Here is a 25,060-nt window from a genome sequence, read left to right as displayed (position 1 = left end):
CCAGACACCCCACAACCACACTGCAGCAGAAACTCTTAATTTCCTTACAAAAAAAGGTAAAAACCAGCCCCAGGTCCCATCCTGCCCAGGGGCTGGGGACAGCTTCGCACCAGGGTGGCACCAGCAGAGCTCCCCTGGCACATCACAGTTGTCCCCAGTGGTGTCACCAGGCTCAGGGGAAGCAGTGAGGCAGCCCATCTGCTCCCAGGAGGTGCTGGCTGGGGTCATCCATGAGCTGGGGACCAGGACCGGGCTGTGGGGCAGGAGATGGGTTAGGGGTAGTGGGGGATGGATCTTGGCAATTTGGGATTGATACAGAATGTGACTAGAGTTATAAATAAGAGTGATTGCTGGATCTGTACTCAGCTGCCTAAATCAGGAGAAAAAACAGGTATTCCTTTAATCGGCCTCCCTATCCCCTTTAAAATCAATTGAAATAGATCAAAGTGGCAAGACTGATATTTCATGAGGTGGCCAAGGATGACACGTTGTCCTGGGTTTACCAGGAGCCGTTTTGCTCCTTCTTAGTAACTGGTGCAAGCTCTGTGTTTTGACTTCCAGCCTGGGCAGAGAGCTGATAACACCGATTGTTTTTAATTGTTGCTAAGTAATGTTTATTCTGGCCAAGGACTTTGTGAGTCTCATGCTCTGCCGGGGACGAGGGAGGCCGGGAGGAAGCAGAGACAGGACACCTGACCCAAACTAGCCAAAGAGGTATTCCATACCACAGCACGTCATGCCCGGAGAGGCTGGGAGTAACTGGGAGTTACCCGGAAGGGCAGGCTCTCTCTCTTCGGGGGGGTCGAACTTGTTCGGCGGTGGTATCGTATTCTCTTGTTATTTTCTCTTATCAATATTATCATTGGCGGTAGCAGCAGTGATTTGTGTTATACCTTAGTTACTGGGCTGTTCTTATCTCAACCCGTGGGAGTTACATTCTCCTGATTCTCCTCCCCATCCCTCCGGGAGTGGGGAGAGTCGGGGGGGGGGGGTGTGTGTGTGAGTGGACGACCTGTGTGGATTGGTTTAAACCACGACACATGTCTTGGGGCTTTGAGAAGGTATAGAAAAACTAACCTCATGGTTACCAAATTTCTCCTGGTTGAGGCAGCTGGTTGCAGGAATCTTAATACTAATTGTTTTAATATTGATTACTTGTGGCATGATACAATGTTCTTTTTGGTGTTATAAACAGTCCATAACTGATTATGAGGATTGGAAAAGACATAAGATATGACAGCAGGTAGAAAGTGGCAAATATTTCACCAGAACTCTAGAAAAAAACGGAATAATATAGCAAAGCAATTTGCAAAGGTTATAGAAAAGGGGGGACTTGATTCGAGGAATAGTAAAGGACTAAGGAAAGAGTTAAGAGTTTTCTTCAAACTATACATTGTCTTAACTTAGAATAGGGAACAGGTATGTTCTTGTTCTTGCCAGTTAAACTATAACCCAGAATAGAATAGGTAGCCGAAACACATTGTTTAAAATCAGAGACCCTTTTCCCTCAAGAAGATGAATGCCTGACAGGAATTTGTTTCAACTAGTTTCTATAAGACTTGAGGTTGCCAGCTGGGGAAACTGTGCCAAGGGTGAAAAGTGCACCGTGAGGAAGACTGCTTACTTCATCTTGAAGACCCCTGCCCACGACCATCGGAGGGCAGTGCGCAAGCTCCAAAAGGGAGGAGACTTATGATAATGAGTACCTAAACTAACTGTAATATCCCTGCCGAACTTTCAGTAACCTAATGAATATGTATGTTTGTGTATAATAAATATCCAGCTTGTTGAGCTCTTAGTGTGCAAGTTAGGAGGAGCAATCCCTCTTGCACCTGGCGCCGCAATAAACATACCTGCTTTATAACTCTCTGAGAGTTGTGAAGCTCTATTCTGTAAATCAGCACCAGGGAGCCCTGCTGCCTGCAGGGACCTCCTGTTGGGGCTGTGGGGCAGCTCTAGGCCCCACAGAACCCAAAAGACCACTCCATGGGTCACACCAACAGGAATGTGTCTAAGGATAGGATCCCACACACCTCTGGGGATGGGGTCTCATGTACACCCCTGGGGACAGGGACATATTCCTGCACACAACCCTGAGGATGGGGAGAAGGATGGGAACGGGGTCCTGTGCACCCCTGGGGATAGGGATGGTGTCTCATGCACAACCCCGGAGACAGGGACAAGTTCTCACACACATCCCTAGGGATGGGAATGGGGTCCTGTGCATCCCTGGGGATGGGGTCTTACAGACACCCCTGGGGCTGGGGATGGAGATAGAGTCTCACATATGCTCTCAGAGATGGGGACAGGATCCTATACACCCCTAGGGACAGGGATGGGGTCTCATGCACAGCCCTGGGAATGAGGACAGGGTCCTGCACATCCTGCCTTGGGATGTGGAAAGGGATTGGGTCCCACACATAACCCTGGTGATGGGCAGACAGGTCCCCCTGCCCCATGCTCCCCCCCCCAGCCCTGTACCTTGGTGTGCAGGATGTACCAGACAGCCCCCAACACCGGCTCAGCCACCACAGCTGCAAGCAGCTCCTCCAGCAGTGAGGTTGAGCTGACAGGGAGCCCCTCCCCAAACCTCCGACACAGCCAAGCATTCAGCCCCTGCTGCAATCCCCGCCATCCTGCTCCCCCCCAGTAAGTGATGGGACTGCTCTTACTGGTCCCCATTGGTGGCAGGGGGGAAGCTGCATCTCACCACCTCCACAAACTTGGCCATGGTGTTGGCCAGCACGAAGATGATGGCACTGGGGCCTGCATTGAAGGCGTAGGCTACCTACAGCGGAATGAGGGGGGATATGGGGTGAGGAACCACAGCAACCCGAGAGCACCATGAGGCCAGTGTGGGTACCTTGGTGCATCCGTGGTGGACACTAAATCAGTGTGCCAGGGCGATGATGCGCTGTGAGAAGTCATTGAGGTAGGAGATTGGGGGGCAAGGTGTCGAGGCAGGTGGCATGGAACTAGTTGCTGTCCTGGATGGTGAGCTGCCCAAAGCCCTTGAAGTCCTACTCACAGATGTGCTGCATCATCAGGGCCAGGCATTCCATCACCACCACCTCTGTGGGGTGCTGCCACAACTAGGGTCATGGTCACCCCAATTCAGTGACACCCACAGCACTACCACCCTTTGGGCTTCACTCAAACAGTGCTGCAATCCACCCTCCCTCACTGTCCTCCAAACTGGAGAAATACCCCCTCTAATGGAAACAGGACCCCAAACCCTGCCTGCAGGCAGCTGCCCTGGGCAGGATCAGGCCCATTGCCCCATACCTTCAGCAAGGGGCTGGCGTCCTACCTGGTCTGCATCCTCACTGTGCTGCTCACCTGCTTCTTCTCCCCACTGACCAGGGGGAGCACAGATGATGGGACATGAGCCCCCTGAGCCCCCATGTCATGGTTTAAACCCAACCACACAGCTCGTTCACTCACTCCCCCCCCCCTTTCTTGCCCTCCCCCTGCTCCTGGAGGGATGGGAAGGAGAATCGAAACAATGCAACTCCCACGGGTTGAGATAAGAACAGTTTAATAACTAAGGTATAACACAAATCACTACTGCTACCACCAATGATAATAATGATAAAGGAAATAACAAGGGAAGAGAATACAATACCTCAGCACCAGCCGACCAATAACTCCCCCACCCCACCCAACCGAGCACTGATTGATACCTACTCCAACCCTGCAGTCCCTTAGCCCTTCCGGGTCACTCTCCGTTACATCCTGGACATGACGTGCTGTGGTATGGAATACCTCTTTGGCTAGTTTGGGTCAGGTGTCCTGTCTCTGCTTCCTCCCAGCTTTCCTTCCTCCCTGGCAGAGCATGAGGCTCAGAAAGTCTTTGGTCAGACTAAAACATTTGTGTTATCAGCTCTGTTCCCAGGCTGAAAGTCAAAACACAGTGTTGCACCAGCTACTAAGAAGGAGAAAAATGACTGCTTCTGCTAAACCCAGGACACCCCAGCAAGGAGCACCCCCTGAACCTGGGGTCTGCACCCACATAGTGTTGGGGTGCTCTATCACCTTCCCCCAAACCCCACCCAGCCAGGGGGTGGTGGGTACAGCCATGAACCCCCTCCCAGTCCCTCACCACCAGGACGAGGACTCTGAACTCCAGCCAGCGTGTCTCAGGAGGCACTTGCTGGGCCATGCTGTCCCTGCCATCTGGCTGCTCACCCCACTGCAACTGCACAAAGCCGCCGAACATGCTGCAGCAGGCACTGCCTGAGCCACTCTGCACCACCTCTGACAGCTCACCCTCTACACCGTACAGCTACGCCAGCATCAACACTGCAGGGAGGGAACAGGGGTCAGGAGGGGGGGGACAGCCCTACCACCCCCTCCCGGTGCCCCCCATATTCACACTCACCCACCCAGGCAGGTGTAGCCAGCAGCAGAGAAGGCCAAGACAGCAGCTGTGGGGAAGTTGTTCTTGGTGGCAATGTGGATTTTGTGGGAGAGGCTGAGTGGGGCCGTTTCCTTGGTGCCGCTGCCCTGGTGCTTTCAGGCTAGGTGTCGCACTGAGAGGGGACAGGAGGAAGGCATAAGGGTCGGAATGGAGGACAGCCCTCCCTGGCCCTGGGAGTGCCTAGGGTGGGGGGACACTCACCCTTCCACAGGCAGGCCTGCAGGCAGGGGTGCCCCACATCAGCCTCCTCCCCATTCAGCCACAGCCAATCCTCTGTGAAGTCCTGGTTGGCTGCGGCCGTGGTGGTGGTTTTGAGCTGCTGGGGAGAAGGGGGTGAGCACAGCAGGTGGGGGCTCAGCAGCCCCCCTGTGCACCAGCTGGGGGGCAGAGGGGGTGCAGAGGGGCCTGACTCTGTCCCCAACCCCATCCCAACCTGGTCCTGGTGCAGCGTGACACTCAGGGAGGAGTTGATGGGCAGGATCAGGTTATCATCCTGCTTGCTCCCTGAAAGAGAGAACACGACATAGCATAGCTTAGCATGGCATGGCTTGGTACGGCACCACATCACTTGGCATGGCATTACACAGCTTGGCATGGAACAGGGTGGCACAGCACAACTTGGCACAGGTTGGCATGGCACTGCTGTGTACAATACAAGTTAGTGTGGCACCACATCACTTGGCTTGGCATGGCATAGCACAGCTCAACATGTCACAGCTTGTCATAGGTTGGCTTGGCATACTACAGCACGGCATGGTACGGCACGGTACAGCACGGCACAGCATAACATGGCACGGCTTGGCACAGCATAGTACAGCTTGTCAAGGCATGGCACAGCTTGGCACGGCCCATCATGGCTTCTCCACTCACTCCCAACCCCAGCAGGTCCCAAGCCTGTTTCCAGGACCGGCCCGCCCAGCACCCGGTGGTCGCCGCCTGTCCCCACGCTGTGCCCGGACACTCCCCAGTACCGAAGGAGGGAGCCCAGCCCCGGTAACAGCAGCACTCACAGTACTCGATGACGGCGACGTTGGCCGGCACCGTGCACGTAACCACAGCGAACACTCACTCCGCACATGACACTGCCTCCACCGCTCCGGGCACTGTGCAGGCAGCCTCAATTCCCACACACGTCACCATGGCCTGTGGTGGATTCCCACCTCCCCACACCTGACTCCTGACCTCCATTGGAAGCGATCGGACCATGGAGAAACCACACCACTCTCCGCCCCCTGCCAGCCGGGGAGCCATTGAGTCGGGAAAGAGCTGCGCATGCACAGTGTTCCCAGCACCGCCCCAGTGCTTCTAAACCTCCAAACCCCCCAGTGCTCCCAATGTTACCGCAGCGCTCTCTATGCCCTCACCAAATTGATACGCGGATTGACTCCACAACTCGTTAAAGTTGTAAAGTAGGTATGCTTTTTATTCAGCGCTGAGGTGCATGGGGATAGCTCCTCCAAAGTATGCACACCCAGGGTCGTTTTTCCCTTTACATTTATTCTCTTAAGGTATACATATGCATTAGATTACTTATACGCCTATACATATTTAGTATCTATCCCTGCTTCGTATTATAATGAGCTAGAAGATCCTTTGTGCTTGCGCAGTGCCCCCCCCCCCCCCGGTTCTGGTCATGGGCAGGGGTCTCAAGATGAAGTAAATGAGTCTTCCTCCTGTGGGCAGGGGTCTTCAAGATGAAGTAAATGAGTCTTCCTCTTCTTAAACTTTTCACCTTTTAATCTTCACGCATGGCCTTAGGGTTTGGTCCGTATCCCAGCCATAAACCCTCTGCTTCTCCCCCTTATCAATAGACTCAGGCTTCTGCTTTTCCTTATCAATAGTTGCTTATCAGTAGAACCAGGCCTCTGCTTCCCCCCTTATCAGTAGTTTGTGTCTTATTCTGCTTAGTAGGCATGATAGATGTTTGCAACAGACAATACTTTTGTTTAAGCAAGAGAATTCTTCTAACCCCTTTATACACTCCCCTGCATATTAGTCGGATTTCCCTGTATTATTCCCCTTGTACATTTGTTAACCCTGTATCAGTATCCCCAGTACCCCCAATGCCCCGGTTATCCCAGCACTGTCCCAGTGTCTCCAGTGCTCCCAGTCCTTCCAAACCCCCCAACCCCCAGTGTCTCCAGTGTTCCCAGTGCTCCCAACCTCCCCCAACCCCAGTGTCCAGTGTTACTGCAGTGCTCCCTGATATAAGGAAAGCAAGTGCCTGGAAAACATAAGGTTAAAATACTTTTAGCTTAACTTAGGTCTAAGAGAACAATGTTTGTGTTGTAAGTCTGTGGTGTGATAACAGAATTTAGTGGCCCCACTAAACATGAGTGAATTACTTCACACCATCCTTCTAATTATCAGTTAGTTTGGAGACAATGCCTCCCGAACATCTGCTAGCTTCAGATACTCCTTGTCTGCTCATCATATGTTGCTTGCAATAAATTTTGTACGAAGGTCATACTGTTCTAAAACTTTGTCAGCTATCAGAAAGTTATAGATATGGCTGGTTTCAGCTAGTTTTGTGATTATTGAGGCATTCAACTGTGCCAAAGGTGAAAAGTACATCGTGAGGAAGACTTACTTCGTCTTGAAGACCGCTGCCCACGACCACCGGAGGGCAGTGCGGAAGCGCGAAAAGGAGGAGATTTATGATAATGAGTTCCTAGAACTAACTGTAATAGCCCCTCCGCTCTAATGAAAATGCATGTGTAATAACTGCTTGCTTAACTCCTTGGTGTGCAAGATAGGAGAAGCGATCCCCCTTGCAACTGGCACCGTAATAAACATACCTGCTTTATAACTCTGAGTTGTAGAGTCTGATTCCGTGCATCACTCCCCATGCTGTCAGTATCTCCAGTACCCACAATGCACCAGTTATCCAAGTTATGCCACTGCCCCAGTGTCTACAGCAGCTCCCAAAACCCCTGTACCACCTCCCATCCCAGTGTTCCCTATATCTCCATGTCGTGGTTTAAGGCCATCCGGCAACCCAGAACCACGCCACTGCTCGCTCACTACCCACCCTTCCTCCCCCTACTGCCGGAGGGATGAAGAGGAGAATCAAAAGAATGTGACTCCCACGGGTTAAGATAAAAACAGTCCAGTAACTAAGGTATAAGACAAAACCACTACTACTACCACCAAGAATAATAATAAGGGAAATAACAGGGGAAGAGAATACAACCGCTCACCACTCACCGACCAATAAACAGCCTGACCCGAGCAGTGATCTAGCCCTTCCAGGTAACCGCCCTTAGTTTCTATACTGGGCATGACATGCTTTGGTATGGATTACCTCTTTGGCTAGTTTGGGTCAGGTGTCCTATCTCTGCTTCCTCCCGGCTTTCCCTCCTCCCTGGCAGAGCATGAGACTCACAAAGTCCTTGGTCAGAGTAAACATGACTGAGCAGCAACTAAAAACATCAGTGTTATCAGCGCTGTTCCCAGGCTGAAAGTCAAAACCACAGCACTGCACCAGCTACAGAGAAGGAGAAAAATGACTGCTACTGCTGAATCCAGGACAGTATCCACCCCTTTATTCCATACCATTCACATCATGCTCAGATCTCACATTTTTCAATATACCATCACTCTTGTCACATATATATATGTATATATACATCCACAGAGAGAGAGAGAGCATTCCTTAGTGCATGGACCAACCTCTATAAAGCTGCTGAGTCCATCCGGTCCATGATGTTGGGCTCCATCTCTCATAACAGTCTTTCAGAGCAGGAGAGGCTGTATTCTGTGTTGGATTCTTGCCTGCTGATGACACTGCGGAACTTGTCTGGTTTCATCAAAGTTCATTCTTTGTTGGAATGATGATCAGAAGGAAGTCAGGACCAGTTGCTGATGAGCTGAATACATCTAGTTGGAGGGCTATAAAAGTGCTACATAGCAGGCAACAGCATACAATTGAGTTCATTGGCTGTTTTCCCCTAAAATCAAATCCCCTTGACGTACATATTGGACTTTCCCATCTTCCCACATTACCCACCAAGAATGTCCAGGTCCCTGAGCAAAAGCAATCCCACGAGTGGGTTTGTCTTTACCCGAAGCAAGAATAACCCAGACTGTCTTCCCCAGGAAATTCTTTATGTGCAACACAGGAACTTTATACCCCTCTGCAGTACATAAAAGTTCTGATTGGGCTGGGCCAGCCCTGTTGGCAGATCCTCTGGTGTTGACCAACCAGGTGGCCTTTGCTAAATGTGTATCCCAATGTTTGAAAGTCCCACCACCCATTGCTCTCAGTGTAGTTTTTAACAGCCCATTGTCCCATTCGATTTTCCCAGAGGCTGGTGGATGGTAGGGGATGGGATATACCCGCTCAATGCCATGCTCTTTGCCCCAAGTGTCTATAAGGTTGTTCCGGAAATGAATCCCATTGTCTGATTCAATTCTCTCTGGGATGCTATGTCACCACAAAATCTGTTTCTCAAGGCCCAGGACAGTGTTCTGAGCAGTGGCGTAGGGCACAGCATGTGTTTCCAGCCATCCAGTGGTTGCCTGAAGTGTCATGGGCCCACCAGGCCGAAAATAATTCACCCTTATGTTGCCAATCTAAGTCCATCTGAGCCACTTCAATCTTAGCAGCTATAACCACCTGTTGGTGGTTCTGAAGTTCCTCAGTGGTCTGACTCTTGGGTACATGAGCATCTACATGGCATACCTTCACCACCAGGTTGTCGCCTGGGCAGCGATATCTTGCCACAGGGCAGCAGCCCAAATGGGTTTTCCTCTGCATTGCCAGTTGCTCTGCTTCCATTGCTGCAACCACCCCACAGGGCATTTGCCACCATCCATGAGTCAGTATAGAGATAAAGTACTGGCCACTTTTCTCATTCAGTAATGTCCAAGGCCAGCTGGATGGCTTTCAGCTCCGCAAATTGACTCGATTCACCCCCTCCTTCAGCAGTTTCTGCAACCTGTTGTCAGGGACTCCATACAGCTGCCTTCCATCTCCGATGCTTTCCCACAAAACAGCAGGACCCATCAGTAAACAAGGCATATTGCTTCTCACTGTCTGACAGTTTATTATAGGGAGGGGCCTCTTCAGCACGCATCACCTCCTCTTCTGGTGACATTCTGAAATCTTTGCCCTCTGGCCAGTCCATGATGACTTCTGGAATTCCTGGACAACAGGGATTTCCTATTCGAGCTCGTTGTGTAATTAGTGCAGCCCACTTACTCCATGTAGCATCATAGAATCATAGAATCATAGAATCATAGAATGGTTAGGGTTGGAAAGGACCTCAAGATCATCTAGTTCCAACCCCCCTGCCATGGACAGGGACACCTCTCACTAAACCATCCAACACAAGGCTTCATCCAACCTGGCCTTGAACACTGCCAGAGGTGGAGCACTCACAACCTCCCTGGGCAACCCATTCCAGTGTCTCACCACCCTAACAGGAAAGAATTTCCTCCTTATATCCAATCTAAACTTCCCCTGTTTCAGTTTTAACCCATTACCCCTTGTCCTGTCACTACAGTCCCTGACAAAGAGTCCCTCCCCAGCATCCCTATAGGCCCCCTTCAGGTACTGGAAGGCTGCTATGAGGTCTCTACGCAGCCTTCTCTTCTCCAGGCTGAAAAGCCCCAACTTCCTCAGCCTGTCTTCATACAGGAGGTGCTCCAGTCCCCTGATCATCCTTGTGGCCCTCCTCTGGACTTGTTCCAGAAGTTCCATGTCCTTTTTATGTTGAGGACACCAGAACTGCACACAATACTCCAGGTGAGGTCTCACAAGAGCAGAGTAGAGGGGCAGGATCACCTCCTTCGACCTGCTGGTCACACTCCTTTTGATGCAGCCCAGGATACGGTTGGCTTTCTGGGCTGCGAGCGCACACTGCCGGCTCATGTTCATTTTCTCATCGACCAGCACCCCCAGGTCCTTCTCTGCAGGGCCGCTCTGAATCTCTTCTTTGCCCAGTCTGTAGCCGTGCCTGGGATTGCTCCGACCCAGGTGTAGGACCCTGAACTTGTCGTGGTTGAACTTCATAAGGTTGGCATCAGCCTACCTCACAAGCGTGTCAAGGTCCCTCTGGATGGCATCCCTTCCCTCCAGCGTATCAACCGGACCACACAGCTTGGTGTCATCGGCAAACTTGCTGAGGGCACACTCAATCCCACTGTCCATGTCAGCGATGAAGATGTTAAACAAGACCGGTCCCAACACCGATCCCTGAGGAACACCACTCGTTACCGGTCTCCAGCCGGACATCGAGCCATTGACCACAACTCTTTGTGTGCGGCCATCCAGCCAGTTCTTTATCCACTGAGTGGTCCATCCATCAAATTGATATCTCTCCAATTTAGAGAGAAGGATGTCGTGTGGGACAGTGTCAAACGCTTTGCACAAGTCCAGGTAGATGACGTCAACTGCTTTACCCTTATCCATCAATTCTGTAGCCCCATCATAGAAGGCCACCAAATTGGTCAGGCAGGATTTCCCCCTAGTGAAGCCATGCTGGCTGTCACCAAGCACCTTGTTGTTCTTCATGTGCCTTAGCATGCCTTCCAGGAGAATCTGCTCCAAGATTTTGCCAGGCACAGAGGTGAGACTGACTGGTCTGTAATTCCCTGGGTCTTCCATTTTCCCCTTCTTGAAAATGGGGGTTATATTTCCCTTTTTCCAGTCGTCGGGAACTTCACCTGACTGCCATGATTTTTCAAATATGATGGCCAGTGGCTTAGCAACTTCATTCGCCAGCTCCTTCAGGACCCGCGGATGGATTTCATCAGGTCCCACGGACTTGTGCGCGTTCAGATTTTGAAGATGGTCACGAACCAGATCCTCTCCTACAGTGGGCCCAAGGTCTTCATTCTCACAGCCCCTGCATCTACTTTCTAAGAACTGGGTGGTGCAGTCAGAGCCTTTGCCAGTGAAGACCGAGGCGAAGAAGTCATTCAGAACCTCAGCCTTCTCCAAATCCTGCGTAGCCAGTTCTCCCGAAAGCTTCCTCAGGGGGCCTATTTTGTCCCTAGTCTGTTTTTTGTTTGCTACGTACCTGTAGAATCCCTTCCTATTATCCTTAACATCCCTGGCTATGTTTAATTCTAACTGGGCCTTAGCCTTCCTAACCTGGTCCCTAGCTTCCCGGACAACATCCCTGTACTCTACCCAGGCCGCCTGTCCTTGCTTCCATTTTCTATAAGCCTCTTTTTTCCTTTGAATTTTCCTCAGCAGCTCCTTATCCATCCCAGGAGGTCTCCTGGCCCTCCTGCTGCACTTCCTTCTAGTTGGGATGCAGCACTCCTGAGCTTGCAGCAGGTGATCCTTGAATATAAACCAACAGTCTTGGGCCCCCCTGCCCTCCAGGGCTATATCCCATGGAACCTTACTAAGCAGGCTCCTGAAGAGGCCAAAGTCTGCTCTTTTGAAGTCCAGGGCAGTGAGCTTGCTACACGCTCTTCTCACTCTCCTGGGGATCTCAAATTCAACCATCTCATGATCGCTGCATCCAAGGCTGCCCTGGAGTACCACATTCTCAACAAGCCCTTCCCTTTTGGTGAGCACGAGGTCAAGCATGGCACCTCTCCTTGTCGGCTCCTCTATTACTTGCAGAAGGAAGTTGTCTTCCACACAATCGAGGAACCTCCTGGATTGCTTGTGCCGTGCAGTGCCATCCCTCCAACAGATGTCAGGGTGGTTGAAATCCCCCATGAGAACAAGGGCCTGAGAGTGTGAGGCTTTACCTATCTGTCTGTAGAGTGCTTCTTCCACAGGTTCTCCTTGATCAGGTGGCCTGTAACAGATTCCCACAGTAATGTCTTCCACAGCTGTTTTCCCTTTAACCCTGACCCACAAACTCTCTGTAAACTGCTCACTTGTCCCCAGACAGAGTTCCATACTCTCCAGCCTATCCCTAACATAAAGGGCAACTCCCCCTCCCCTCCTGCCAGGCCTGTCCTTTCTGAAGAGCCTGTAACCTTCCATTCCAACACTCCAGTCATAGGAGCCATCCCACCATGTTTCTGTGATTCCTATTATATCATACCCCCGTAGATGTGTACACATCTCTAATTCCTCGTTTGTTCCCCATGCTGCGGGCATTTGTATAGAGGCATCTGAGACGAGCTCCAATTGAAGCCGGCTCGTTGGCTGGAGCAGCTGGAATATATCTACATTGTTCCGAGCATTTATTATAGGTGTTGGCAACTGACTGGGTGTGTTGGGATGGAATGATGCCCCCCTCCCCCAACACATCTAGTTTAAAGCCTCCTTGACCAGTCTGGCTAGCCTCCTACCAAAACTGTTCTTCCCCTTCTTTACCAGAGCAGCTCCACCAGCCCCCAGTAGACCTGGCCTACTAACTTCAGTCTTATGTTCAAGAAACCCAAACCCCTGGCTATGACACCACCCTTTTAACCATCTATTGACCTGGCCAATCTTCCTAGCTTTTTCTTGGTCCTCCCCTGTGTCCTGGAGAATTGACGAAAAGACTATCTGAGCACCGGAGCCCCTAACCACCTCTCCCAGGGCTCTGTAGTCTTTCTTTATGGTCCCCAGTCTACTACTACCTATATCCCTAGCACCCACATGGATCACCAGGAGCAGGTAATAGTCCGTGGAACTTACCAGAGCAGGTAGCCTCTCTGTAACATCCCTGATCCGTGCCCCTGGTAGGCAGCACACCTCCCTCGAGACGGGGTCAGGCCGACAGACGAGTGCTTCCGTCCCTTTCAAAGTAGAATCAAATCTATGCATCAGTTGCATGATGCATAGAGGAGACCCTGCCTTTGAACATCCAGCCCAGCACAGGCAACCGGGGTGCCAGGCGGAGCCTTGCTTCAGTGCCAGTCACTTCCGAAGCAGCTTGAACCCCTTCATAGAACGCCAGTATCTCTTTTTCAGTTCGGGTATAGCTGGCCTCAGATCCTCTGTATCCCCAACTCCAAAAGCTGAGGGGTCGACCTCGAGTCTCCCCTGGAGCTTTCTGACAGAGGCTCCAGGTAGGACCATTCTCCCCAGCTGCGGTGTACAGTACATTTTTTACATCTGGCCTGGTCCGGACTGGTCCAAGGGCTGCTGCATGAACTATCTCTCATTTAATTTGCTCAAAGGCTTGTTGTTGCTCAGGGCCCCATTTGAAATCATTCTTCTTCCAGGTCACATGATAGAGTGGGCTTACAATTAAAGTGTAATTTGGGATGTGCATTCTCCAGAACCCTACAACACCCAAGAAAGCTTGTGATTCTTTCTTCTTATTTGTTGGACACATTGCTGTTATCTTGTTGATCACATCTGTGGGGATCTGGCGACGTCCATCTTGCCATTTTATTCCCCAAAATTGAATCTCCTCTGCAGGTCCCTTGACTTTAGTCCGTTTTATGGCAAAACCGGCTTTCAGCAGGATTGGGATTATTTTCCTCCCTTTCTCAAAAACTTCTTCTGCTGTATCATCCCACATGATAATGTCATCAATGTATTGCAGGTGTTCTGGAGCTTGCCCCTGTTCCAGTGCACTCTGGATCAGTCCATGGCAGATGGTAGGGCTGTGTTTCCACCCCTGGGGCAGTCGGTTCCAGGTATACTGGATGCCTCTCCAAGGAAAACCAAACTGTGGCCTGCACTCTGCTGCCAAAGAAATTGAGAAAAATGCATTGGCAATATCAAGCGTGGCATACCACTTAACTGCCTTTGATTCCAGTTCATACTGAAGTTCTAGCATGTCCAGTACGGCAGCACTCAATGGTGGTGTGACTTCATTCAGGCCACAATAGTATACTGTTAGTCTCCACTCTCCGTTAGACTTTTGCACTGGCCATATGGGGCTGTTAAAGGGTGAATGGGTCCTACTGATCGCTCCTTGGCTCTCCAGTCTAAGGATCAGCTTATGGATGGGAATCAGGGAGTCTCGGTTGGTGTGATATTGCCACCGGTGCACTGCTGTGGTCACGATTGGCACTTGTTCTTTGACCTTCAGCAACCCCACAACAGAAGGATCCTCTGAGAGACCAGGCAAGGTGGACAGCTGCTTCATTTCCTCTGTTGCCAAGGCAACAATACCAAAAGCCCATCGGTACCTTTTCGGGTCTTTGAAGTACCCTCTCCTGAGGCAGTCTATGCCAAGGATGCATGGAGCCTCTGGTCCATTCACAATGGGGTGCTTTTGCCATTTCCTCCCAGTCAGGCTGATTTCAGCATCCAGTACAGTCAATCTTTTGGGATCCTCCTGTCACTTCAGAAATATAAATGTGTTCCACCCCTTGACAGCTTGATGGCATCAGGGTACACTGTGCACTGGTATCTACTAAAGCCTTATACTTCTGTGGGACTGATGCGCCAGGCCATCTGAGCCACACAGTCCAGTAAATCAAACTGTCCTCTACCTCCACCTGGCTGGAGGCAGGGCTCCTCTAATAGTCATCACAACGTTGGACACTTAAGTCATGCTGAAAGGGATTATTCTTCGTTATCACAGGAGCTGGAGTAAAATTAGCTCTTCCACTCCATCTGGGAACCTGCTCACCAGAGACTGAAGCCGCAGCTTTCATGGGATGATCACCCTTGACCTTTGTTCTCCTCTTCAATTCACGCACCCATTCCTCCAGAGCTGAGGTACACTTTCCATCCTACTTCCTCATGTCTTTTCCATGATCCCACAGGTAAAACCATAGGGTGGCCCATAGCGTATACCTTCTATATCTTTTCTCTCAAGCAGTAGGATGCCTTTTGTTAATAGCTGAGATGTGTGTTAGTACACCTGGGGGGCTGGATAGATCGGATAGATCGGATAGATCAGATAGATTGTCTCTCAGTTGTTTGAACTTCTGGGACAGTTCTTCCACAGCTGAAATGATGGAAGGGGTGAGATTATCTTCGAACTCTTGGAGTTTGTGAATCATTTCATCCACTGTTAGTGGTACCATGTCATTCCAGGTTACTGTTGCCAATGAATGGGCATATGATGATGGTGCATTCCGTGGAAATTTCCGCCACATGGGTCGTGTACATTCGACTTCATCTGGATCTATGGGTCCTTTCCTGGTACCTGGCCTGCAATAGATCATCTCTACAATGGCTGATTCCCTCAGAGACTGGATGCCTTTCTCTAGAGTAGTCCACTTGGCCGAACGACTCATAACATCGTCCTTGTACGGAAACTTTTATTTCACAGCTGCCGAGAGCTGCCTCCAAAGGCTGAGGGACTGTTTCTTTCTTGCTTTGTCAATTCCCCCTTCCCTAGCAAGTGATCCCAGCTGCTTGGCTTCCCTACCTTCTATTTCATGACCGCTGGCCGCATTGTCACAGCAACCAGGTGATGATGTGCTCCCCTGGTTGATGGGTAAAATCTTTTCACGTATTCTGTAGCTCAGTTGAGGTCTGGGCTCAAGAAGTCACCTCTTCTTCCTCTTCTTCCTCTAATTCATGTGATAATGACTCCTGATCAGATGCTGTCCCAGGCAGTAAGGGCATTGTTTCTTCATCTTGCTTCTTCATCTTTCTTGCCTCTTTTTTTATTTTCCTCTTGTGTACAGGGGCAACCCATATTGTCACGAATTGGTCCTCTGGTTTAGCTGCAGTGATTATCATTGTGGTTGGAGTGGCTGCAGTATCTGTTGTCAGGGTTTGGGTAGCTGCTGTACTTGTCACTAGGGTTGGTGGAGCTGCTGTATTTGGAGTTTGAGAAGCTGCATTGTCGGTTGCTTTGACATCAGATTCAGAGACATTTTTTTCCCTTTGAAGGTGCTGGATAGTGTTGAACAGGGCTCTGTAAACATAGGCCAAGCCCCAGCACGTTGCCGTGATTTGTCCTTCTCTGGTATGACCAGGATGACAACACACCTTATTTAAGCGTTTTACTAATTTTTCTGGATTTTGCACTTGTTCAGTGGTGAAGTTCCAAAACACTGGAGGGGCCCACTGACCTAGATACTTGCCCATACTATCCCACACACCCTGCCACTCATGACTGTCCAGCCTCGGGGAAAATCTCTTGGTCCTCCTATATCGTTGTCTAACCCTAGACAAGACCCAAACACGACTCTGTTTAAACTTCAAGATCAGACAAAATGGTTGTGGGTAAAACACACTCTGTATGTGTGCCAACATGGTGATCCCCATCACAATCAGCAGGCAGGTCTCAAGAGTACTCAAAGGCCATTCAAAACCTTCAGAACTCCCAAATGATGCTGTAAACAGTCTGGTGTGGGGGCTGTGAATGTAAAGGGAATGCCTCCTTCACAGGTTGACCACCCAAGGAACGGAAAAAGAAATATGTGTAATTGCTAAACACTTGTATTATATACCTCCGAAAGTACAGAGGTGGTGACCACACTGGGAATGCAAGCCAGATCAGTTTCATGATCAATGAGTCTATTGTATTACAAGTCATTACCATAAAGTACAATGAGACAAGAACCTTAGCCCTAGCCCCCCACTAGATAAACACTAACACAGCAAATACCAGCTGTAAGGTACAATATGCTGAAACTCCGAGATCAAGAGAAACAACTTTGAGAGCCAATAAATCAGCGTTGTGACGAGTGACTATTAATCCAAAACAATAAATGCTTATCGCAAATATGACTAGACACACTCCAGTCAGATCTGTCGTTATCTCAACCCTTTGTGCTCCACATTGGGCACCAAAAAGAACTGTCATGGTTTAAGCCCAGCCGGTAAACCAGAACCAAACAGCCGCTCTCTCACTCCCCCCCTTTCCTCTCCCCACTCCCTGAGGGATGGGGAGGAGTATCGAAAGAATGTAACTCCAACAGGTTGAGATAAGAGCAGTCCAGTAACTAAGGTATAACACAAACTTCTGCTGCTGCCACCAAGAATAATAATTATATGGGAAATAACAAGGGAAGAGAATACAACCGCTCACCACTCACCGACCGATAAACAGCCTGACCCAAGCAGTGATCTAGCCCTTCCTGGTAACTACCCCCAGTTTCTATACTGGGCATGATGTGCTGTGGTATAGAATACCTCTTTGGCTAGTTTGGGTCAGGTGTCCTTTCGCTGCTTCCTCCTGGCTTCCCTTCCTCCCTGGCAGAGCATGAGACTGAGAAAGTCCTTGGTCAGATTAAACATTACTGAGCAACTTCTAAATCATTGGTGTTATCAGCGCTATTCCCAGGCCTAAAGTCAAAGCCTAAAGCACTGCAGCAGCTGCTAAGAATGAGAAAAATGACTGGTACTGCTGAACCCAGGACACTCCAGTACTCTCCCAGTGCTGCCAGAGCCTTCAGAGCCTCCAGGATCTCAGTGCCTCCAGCACTCTCAGTGCCTTCACAGCCCCCAGTGCTCCCAGTATGCCAGTATCCCTACAGTGCTCCCAGTGCCCTCTGTGTCCTTTCAATGGTCCCAGTCCCTCTCACAGTTCCCAGTATTCCCAGTGCTGAGACAATGAAGTAGAAAATGAAATATAATCCTTTGCAAATAAGTAAATTCAGTTCTAAATGACTTTATTTTTGGTGGCTTCATAACAGTAGCAATGGAAAGTAACTCAGGTAAATGTTTCACAAAAACTAATCAGAATACAGCCAGATAACATAATGAGAATACTTTGTAAGAGAAATTGGTGCTGTTGGCATAGTTTTAGGTCCTTATGACTTTAGTACAAAAATAATTGTAAGAAAAATAGGATAGAAAAACAGGACAGAAAAACAGGACATGTAGATAAAGAGTAACTGATACTAGCAGATGTCCAGGGTGGGCTGCAGCTAAGCTAACTGATAAGTAGAAGGACAGGATGATTGCTATGCCGGTAGTGTTAGCGAACCCATTAAGCTCGTGTAAGCATTTATCTAATGCACGTGCTTCAAAGACTGCCAGAAGTGACGAAGATTGATGGAGGAAGTAAACGACCCCCCAAAACCACTACCGCGTTGTTGTGCGCATGCAGAAACGGGTGTGGAATTATGTAAAGCGGTTCTCGGATGTTTAATGAATATGTATGACATTTAATGAATATGTATGTTAAGCAACAATATAACCACAGTCTGTTTGAGGTTCGGCTGAGACACGCTAGGAGGAGCTATCCCTCATGTCTCCCGGCGCTGCAATAAAGAATACCTGCTTGTCAACTTAAACTTTGTTGGTGAGTTCTTGACGAGTTCTACTAATCAGTACTCACCCAGTGCTCCCAATATCCCTAGTACTCCCCCAATGTTTCCAGAGCCTTCAGGGCCCCCAGGATCCCAGTGCCTCCACAGCACCCAGTGCTCCCCAGTAAACTAAAATGCTAAGTTGTAAACTAAAACTGCTCTGTTAATTGTAAGCTAAGATGTTAGGTTGTAAATTGGGACTGCTCTGTTGAGAGCAAGATAGGCCAGTGCAGCCTTGGGGTATACATTAAACAAGAGTAGTCTGTGAAGATAAGAAAGGAGTGACCAAGACAGATGGGGCCGATTCTTCAAGATAAGGAACAAATCAGAACAAACTGACCTAAAACATGGACACACTTGTTAAGCAATTCGCAAGAGTCTTTTGCACATGCACAAACACAGAGGTCAATCAGCGGACACAGTGAGGAAGACTATCAGGACCTCCAGAGACCCCTTGAGACACCCACTCAGCAAGAAAGCTTATGCATAATTAAAAAGAAAATATTACAATTAGTTCCAGGAAATCTAATGTAAAACATTTCCTGGGAAGGTTGTAAATATGCATACATTTGTTGGATATATGGACACTGCTTGTAGACTCCAGGCGCACTCACCTTTGCAAAATGATGCATGTGTGCGCCCAGCGCTGCAATAAAGAATGTGTTTTCTAAAACTCCAAATTGAGTCTTAGATAGTTTCTCTGACCGACTTTTGTGGTAACACCAGTATGCCCTGTACCCCAATATCCCAGTGCCCCTCCAGTGCTCCCAGTGTTGTCGGCATCCCTTTAGTGTTCCCATTCACCTCGCGGTGCTCCCAGTCCTCCCTGCAGTGCTCACAGTGACCCCAATAGCCCCAGAGCCTCTAGTGCTCCCGGTGGCCCCCCACCCCCAGTACACCAGGAGCTGGAAGCCACCCCCCAGGCAGTCCCATTCCACCCCCATTGGCATCCCCAGCCAGGCCCTGCCACCTGTGTCATCCACCCCGGGGGTATTTTTATCCTCTGGTCAGTCACTTGCAGTGGAAAATATCCCACAAATCCAGGTGTCAGGGGCACACCTGGCATGTGGGTGACACCGTGGTGCTGGGGGGGGGGTCACCACTCAGGGGGAGGGGAGGAGAGGAGCAACACCCCTCCAATGCCACTCTCCATAGCAGGAAGCTTTGGGGACCCTCTCAGTGGCAGGGTGCCTGCCCCCTCCCCCCCCTCCCCCCTTCTGGTATTTATAAGCATTTTCCATAGGTGGGAGGGGATGGGCCAGCACACAGCTATTTTGGAATGTGGGATTCTTTCCCCCTGCTACCAGCACAGCTGCAGGACCCAATTTAGCTGGGCAGAGCTAAATAGCAGCTTCCTCTGGCACCCACCTAACCCATCTTGTTCCCACCTCCATGTCCCGGCACCCAGGGTGACATCAGGGGAACGGGGCTGTCCCCACCACCATGGGGCCATGAGGTCAGTGCTGGGACCCTGCCCTGGGTTCAGCACTTAAACTACAACAGACCCCCACTGTGGGGATGGTCCCACCACCATCACCAGGAGGCTGGCTATGACATAGGGATGCTCAGGGCCACTTGCAGGGTGTCCTTGTCCCCACTATCTCTGCCATCCCAGCCCTCAGCATGGCACTAGGGCCCTTTTTTGGGGACACAAGGCTAGCCAGAAGACCTGCTGTGTTGCCCCCATGCTCTGGGCTGGGAGCTGTGGGGATGCAGGAGGATGGTCTGCAAAACACATAGAGGGATTAGCAGCCAGATTCCAGATGGATCTTGCCCCAGGGGTGGCGGGACATGATGCAGGACAAGCAATAAGGAATACACTTTCCCTGCTCACACACACAGTGCTTAGCTCCTCTTTTAATGTCTCCCGTGATGTAAAGGACAAACCCCCCCCCAGTGCCCAAGAGCAGCAGGGGAACATACCTGGCAGTGTGTCCCCCAGCTTCAGAGCCACCACGGAACAGCCATGGGGCTTCAGTGACCTGCTGCAGGAGTCCAGGCAGTCCTGTCTGATGCCCTTGTGTCCCTTCTTGGGGTGTCACACTGGCATGGCACAGTGTGGTGCAGCACAGTAGGGCACAGCATGGGGCAGCTGAGAGTGATGGGGGGCTCAGGCTGCCCCACAGCATCGCCCCTTGTCATGCTGGGCCAGCAGTGACACGTGGGAGAAGGTCCTGGCACAGGCACAGCACCGGTACCTCTTGATGTCCATGTTGGTCTGGAGGTGAGTGTGAAGGTTGGAGTGGTCAGTGAAGGCCCAATCGCAGTGCGGGCAGGCAAAGGGCTTCTCCCCTGCAGGACACAGCGTCAGGGCATCCCCCCGTACCCTGGGTTCCTCCTGAACCCCCTTGTGTCCTTCTGTGCTGCTCTCATCACCTTTGCCCCTGATTCCCAGTGCTTCCCAGGACCCCCCAAAACCCTTTGGTGCTTTCCCGGTGGGAGATATTGCAGTGGGAACTGCCCTGGGGTGTCCCACAGGACTTAGGATGAATGCAAGCATCCCGGCCAGCCCCACACTGGGATCCCCAACTATATCTACCCGGAGCAAATCCCTCCTGTAGCACAAGCAATGACAAGCCTGGGTAGACGGAGACTTTGCACCCATCATTTCCAAAAGCAGAGGTGCCAGCAGGGCCAGCAGCATCCGGGGGTCCCATACTTACCTGTGTGTGTGCAGATATGGCCCTGGAGCAGCCAGGGCCGGGAGAAGGCTTTGTCGCAGAGGCAGGGCAGGGTGTGGGTGCTGATGTGTGTCTTCAGGGTGCCCAGGCTGCCATACACCTGGGTACAGTGCCAGCAACTGAAGCTTTGCCATGGGAGCAGGTTGAGGGTATGTGTGTCCTTCGGGGGGGGCCCAGGCTGCAGGTACCTATTGAAGCCTTGGCATTGGGGGGCAGCAGGATGAGTAAGCAGGTGAGGAGAAGCAGGGGGTGTGAGGGGTTGGTGGTGGCTGGGGGCAAGTAGCCCCCCACAGTCACATAATGAGCCACTGAGCACTGCGGGAGCAGGGAAGGGGGTTAAGAGACAAGGGATGACAGCCAGGCTGCTCACCCAGTCCCTGGAGCACCCCCAGGGGTCAGAGACTCAGCAAGGACTCATCTGCAGCAGGTGCCCCCTTTGCTCCCACCCCTGTGCATGACAGAACAGATGCACCCACCACAACACAGAGCTAAACCGGTCCTTCCCCCTCAAAAAGGGGAATCACAGACATGCCCAGTGCCTGCTGGAGCCCAGCTTGAACCCGAGTACCAGCTGACCTGGGGCTGGGTGCTCCCCAAAATCTGGGCATCCCCAGGGGCAGCATGGCCAGGGGGCAGGCACCATGGTGGTGAGCACCCACTGACGTGCTCCAATGCCCCAGCAGCGCAGGGACCCCCACAAGGGTGTGTCAGATTTGGGGGTGTTGAAGGGGAGGGTCCCACACACCTAGCCCTGGGAAGGCCCCAGGTAACCCCATTTTCCCCCCCTCCCCCAACTCTGTCACTATTACCAGCATCTCTGCCCAGCAGGCCAAGCCACCCAGGACGGGGCTGACAGTGGACAGTGGGGTCCTGGGGTGCCCAGTGCTGGTGGAGCCATGCAGCCTTACCAGGGGTATTGAGCTGGCTGTAGTTGGGGATGCAGGTGCTGGAGGGCTTCTTCACCAGGAAGGAGTGGGGCATGGCAGGACAGGGTGATGGGCAGGGCTGTGTCACTGCAGGAACCAGCAGGTGCATGGGGCCAACCACTGCTCAAGGGCAGTATCGAGACTGCCCTGTTTCCCAGCACTGCCACCCCAGAGCAGCCACCAGAGGGGCTGCATGGCCACATGTCTGTTCCTGTCTGTCCCCTCTGCCACAATGCCCTCCTGGCACCAGAAAGCCTCACAGGGGCTGGTTGGGGAGGGCTGGGGAGCAGATAAGCCCTGGCCATTGTGTCCCCAAGACCTACACTTGGGGGGACAGGAACTATGCTCTGGCCAGTGCCAGGGCAAGGGTGAACCCTCGTACTCTAAGGGTGCATCAGGGACTGCTCCCAGGACTGGTCCAGCAGGGAGGGGAATGTGGGTGCAGCCTGTAACCTGACTGGAGGGACTGACTATGCAGAGCCAGCCTGTGTCCTTGGAGAACCCCAGTGGGGGCTTGGAGCCAGGACACCTCCCCATGACACACAGAGAAGAAAGACCTGATGTGCTCTCCTAGCCAGTGCCCAGTGCAGCTTTGGGGACAGGACATGGTGCCAAGTGGCCTCCCTGTGGCCTCCCTTCAAGCACCAGGACCAGGCTGCCAAGGAGGGGGCACAACTGCTGGCAGCAGCACACAGAGCTGGGAGTTTGTCATGGTTTAAACCCAGCTGGTAACTCAGCACCATGCAGCCACTCGCTCATTCCCCCCCTTTCCCCCCCACCCCAGGCGGGATGGGGAAGAGAATCGAAAGAATGTAACTCCCATGGGTTGAGATAAGAACAGTCCAGTAACTAAAGTATAATACAATATTACTACTGCTACTACTACTAAGGGAAATAATGAGGGGAGAGAATATAAAAATAAAAAGGGAAGGGAAAAAAAACCAACCAATAAACACAAGTGATGCACAATACAATTGCTCACCACCTGCTGACCCATACCCAGCCTGACCCAAGCAGTGATCTGGGCGTTCTGGGTGACTCCCCCCAGTTTCTATACTGGGCATGATGTGCTGTGGGATGTAATACCCCATTGGCTAGTTTGGGTCAGGTGTCCTGTCGCTGCTTCCTCCCAGCTTCCCCTCCTCCCTGGCAGAGCATGAGACTCACAAAGTCCTTGGTCAGAGTAAACATTACTGAGCAACAACTAAAAACATCGGTGTTATCAGTGTTGTTCCCAGGCTGAAAGTCAAAAACACAGCAGTGCACCAGCTACTAAGGAGAAAAATGACTGCTACAGCTGAACCCAGGACAGGGGTGCTGGGGGATCCCACCCTGCAGGTTTGGCAATGCCTGGCTCTGGGATGAAACAGCATTGCCAAACCCTGCAGCACAGCTGTCATCAATGGAAAGAGTTGAGAAGCTGGGGATAAAGCTGTAAATATAAGCCCTGTGTTTGGGGAAGGTGCAACGTAGAGAAGCTAGGGTGGGGGGCACTCACCTCCAGCCCCATTCTGCATCCTGGAGCCATGGCAGCAATGGCACAGGGAGGCCAGGAGTGGATGAAACTGCCTTTATTGAGAAAAATGGTTTGCTACAAATATGTCATTGATTTGATTCTTCTTCAAAAAGCAGTATGTCTCAGTGAAAGTTCTAGATATGCAAAAAGTCACAGGGAACACACTGACAAGCCACAGTGGGATTCCTGGCATATTCCAGCCAGAGCAGGCAGAGCCAGAGCTGACCCCATGGGAAGTGGGGAGAGGCAGGAGCTGCCCATGCAGTGCAGCACCTGCCTGTGCCCTCACAGCCTGCATCTTAAAGTGCTTTACAAAAGCAGCTTTTGCTACCCCTGCTCTGGTGCTGTAGGGCAAAAAGAGTAGGAGGAAGGAGAGAGGTTAATACTGCTGTCCAGAGGCAGAGAGTTCCCTGCAAGTGAGAGCTCTGATGAAGGCTGCTCCAGGACACGGGTCTGAGCTAGGGATGGGACAAGGAAACCCTCCCGGGTCCCTTTTTGAGATGCCAGTGCTCTCCATCCCACCAGGGCCATTTCCTGGGCCAGGCAGGTGCCAGCAATGCTGGTAGAGAAGACCCCACCCCTTCTCACTAGCCTGGCTTGAGGGAGGGGAACAGAGCAGCCCTTTCACTGCCTTCTGCTAGGGAAGCAGATGGTCTCTGCATGCTCCTCATAGGGTTGCTGGCAGCACGGGGAGCTCACAGCCCCCAAACCACCCAGTATTATTTAAATCAAAAGTAAAAAACAAGACGGTATTGCTAGAGCAGAGCTGGAGCCAGGTCTCAGATAAACCACTTCTCTGAGCAAGGACATGCAGAGGGATTGCTCTCCCACACCTCTTCCCTGCAAACCCTTGCTGGAAGGTATCACAGTTTCTTCACTGCAAACCTTGGGCTGATCCAGTCACTGGTGAGAATCTAAAGGGTGGCAGGGTCCCAGCACAAAGCTCCTCTCCCCAAGCACCAGAGATGACCCTTCATATGGGACATGATTTCTGCTGCACGGGGGGGACACATTCAGGCTGGCAGCACCCTGCCCAAGGCTTGGTGGAGATCCCTCTTCCACCCTCTCCCAGCCCAGCAGAGGAAACCCCACCAAGAGCAGACAGGGCAGAGAGGAAAGAGACATGGTGGGGACAGGTCACCAGGATGCTATAGAGCATCTCTTGGATCAACATTTGCCCAGGTGTGCTCTGTTCTCAGGGAGAGACCTGGGAAAGGGAGATGCAATACCCTATTTCAGGGGGACAAGACGCTCAGCGTTGGGGACGGGATCCTGCACAGGCAGATGTTCCTCCTGCACGCCCATCACCCAGACACAGCCTGGTTGCTCCACAGTGAGTGCTGGAACACCACAACTAACCTGCCTGCTTCTTCACAGACCAAAAACCAAACTGCTGACAAGAGAAGGGAACATCCCAGAAATAACTGAAGAGGACATCCAA

At 51.4% G+C, this 25,060-nt stretch overlaps 1 long non-coding RNA gene and 1 pseudogene across 1 annotated transcript; one reads left to right on the top strand and one right to left on the bottom strand.

The window, feature by feature from the left end:
- Positions 1-172: 172 nt before the first annotated feature.
- LOC136004450 (diphosphomevalonate decarboxylase-like) lies at positions 173-22,158 on the bottom strand (annotated as a pseudogene).
- On the top strand, positions 563-1,869 carry LOC136004294 (uncharacterized). The gene is made up of 2 exons (XR_010608365.1): positions 563-821; positions 1,548-1,869. It is a non-coding gene; the product is annotated as an uncharacterized LOC136004294 (long non-coding RNA).
- Positions 22,159-25,060: the final 2,902 nt, after the last annotated feature.

This window comes from Lathamus discolor, chromosome W (genome assembly GCF_037157495.1).
Source record: "Lathamus discolor isolate bLatDis1 chromosome W, bLatDis1.hap1, whole genome shotgun sequence".
Classification (NCBI taxonomy): Eukaryota; Metazoa; Chordata; class Aves; order Psittaciformes; family Psittacidae; genus Lathamus; species Lathamus discolor.
This window is presented reverse-complemented; position numbering and strand designations above follow the sequence as displayed.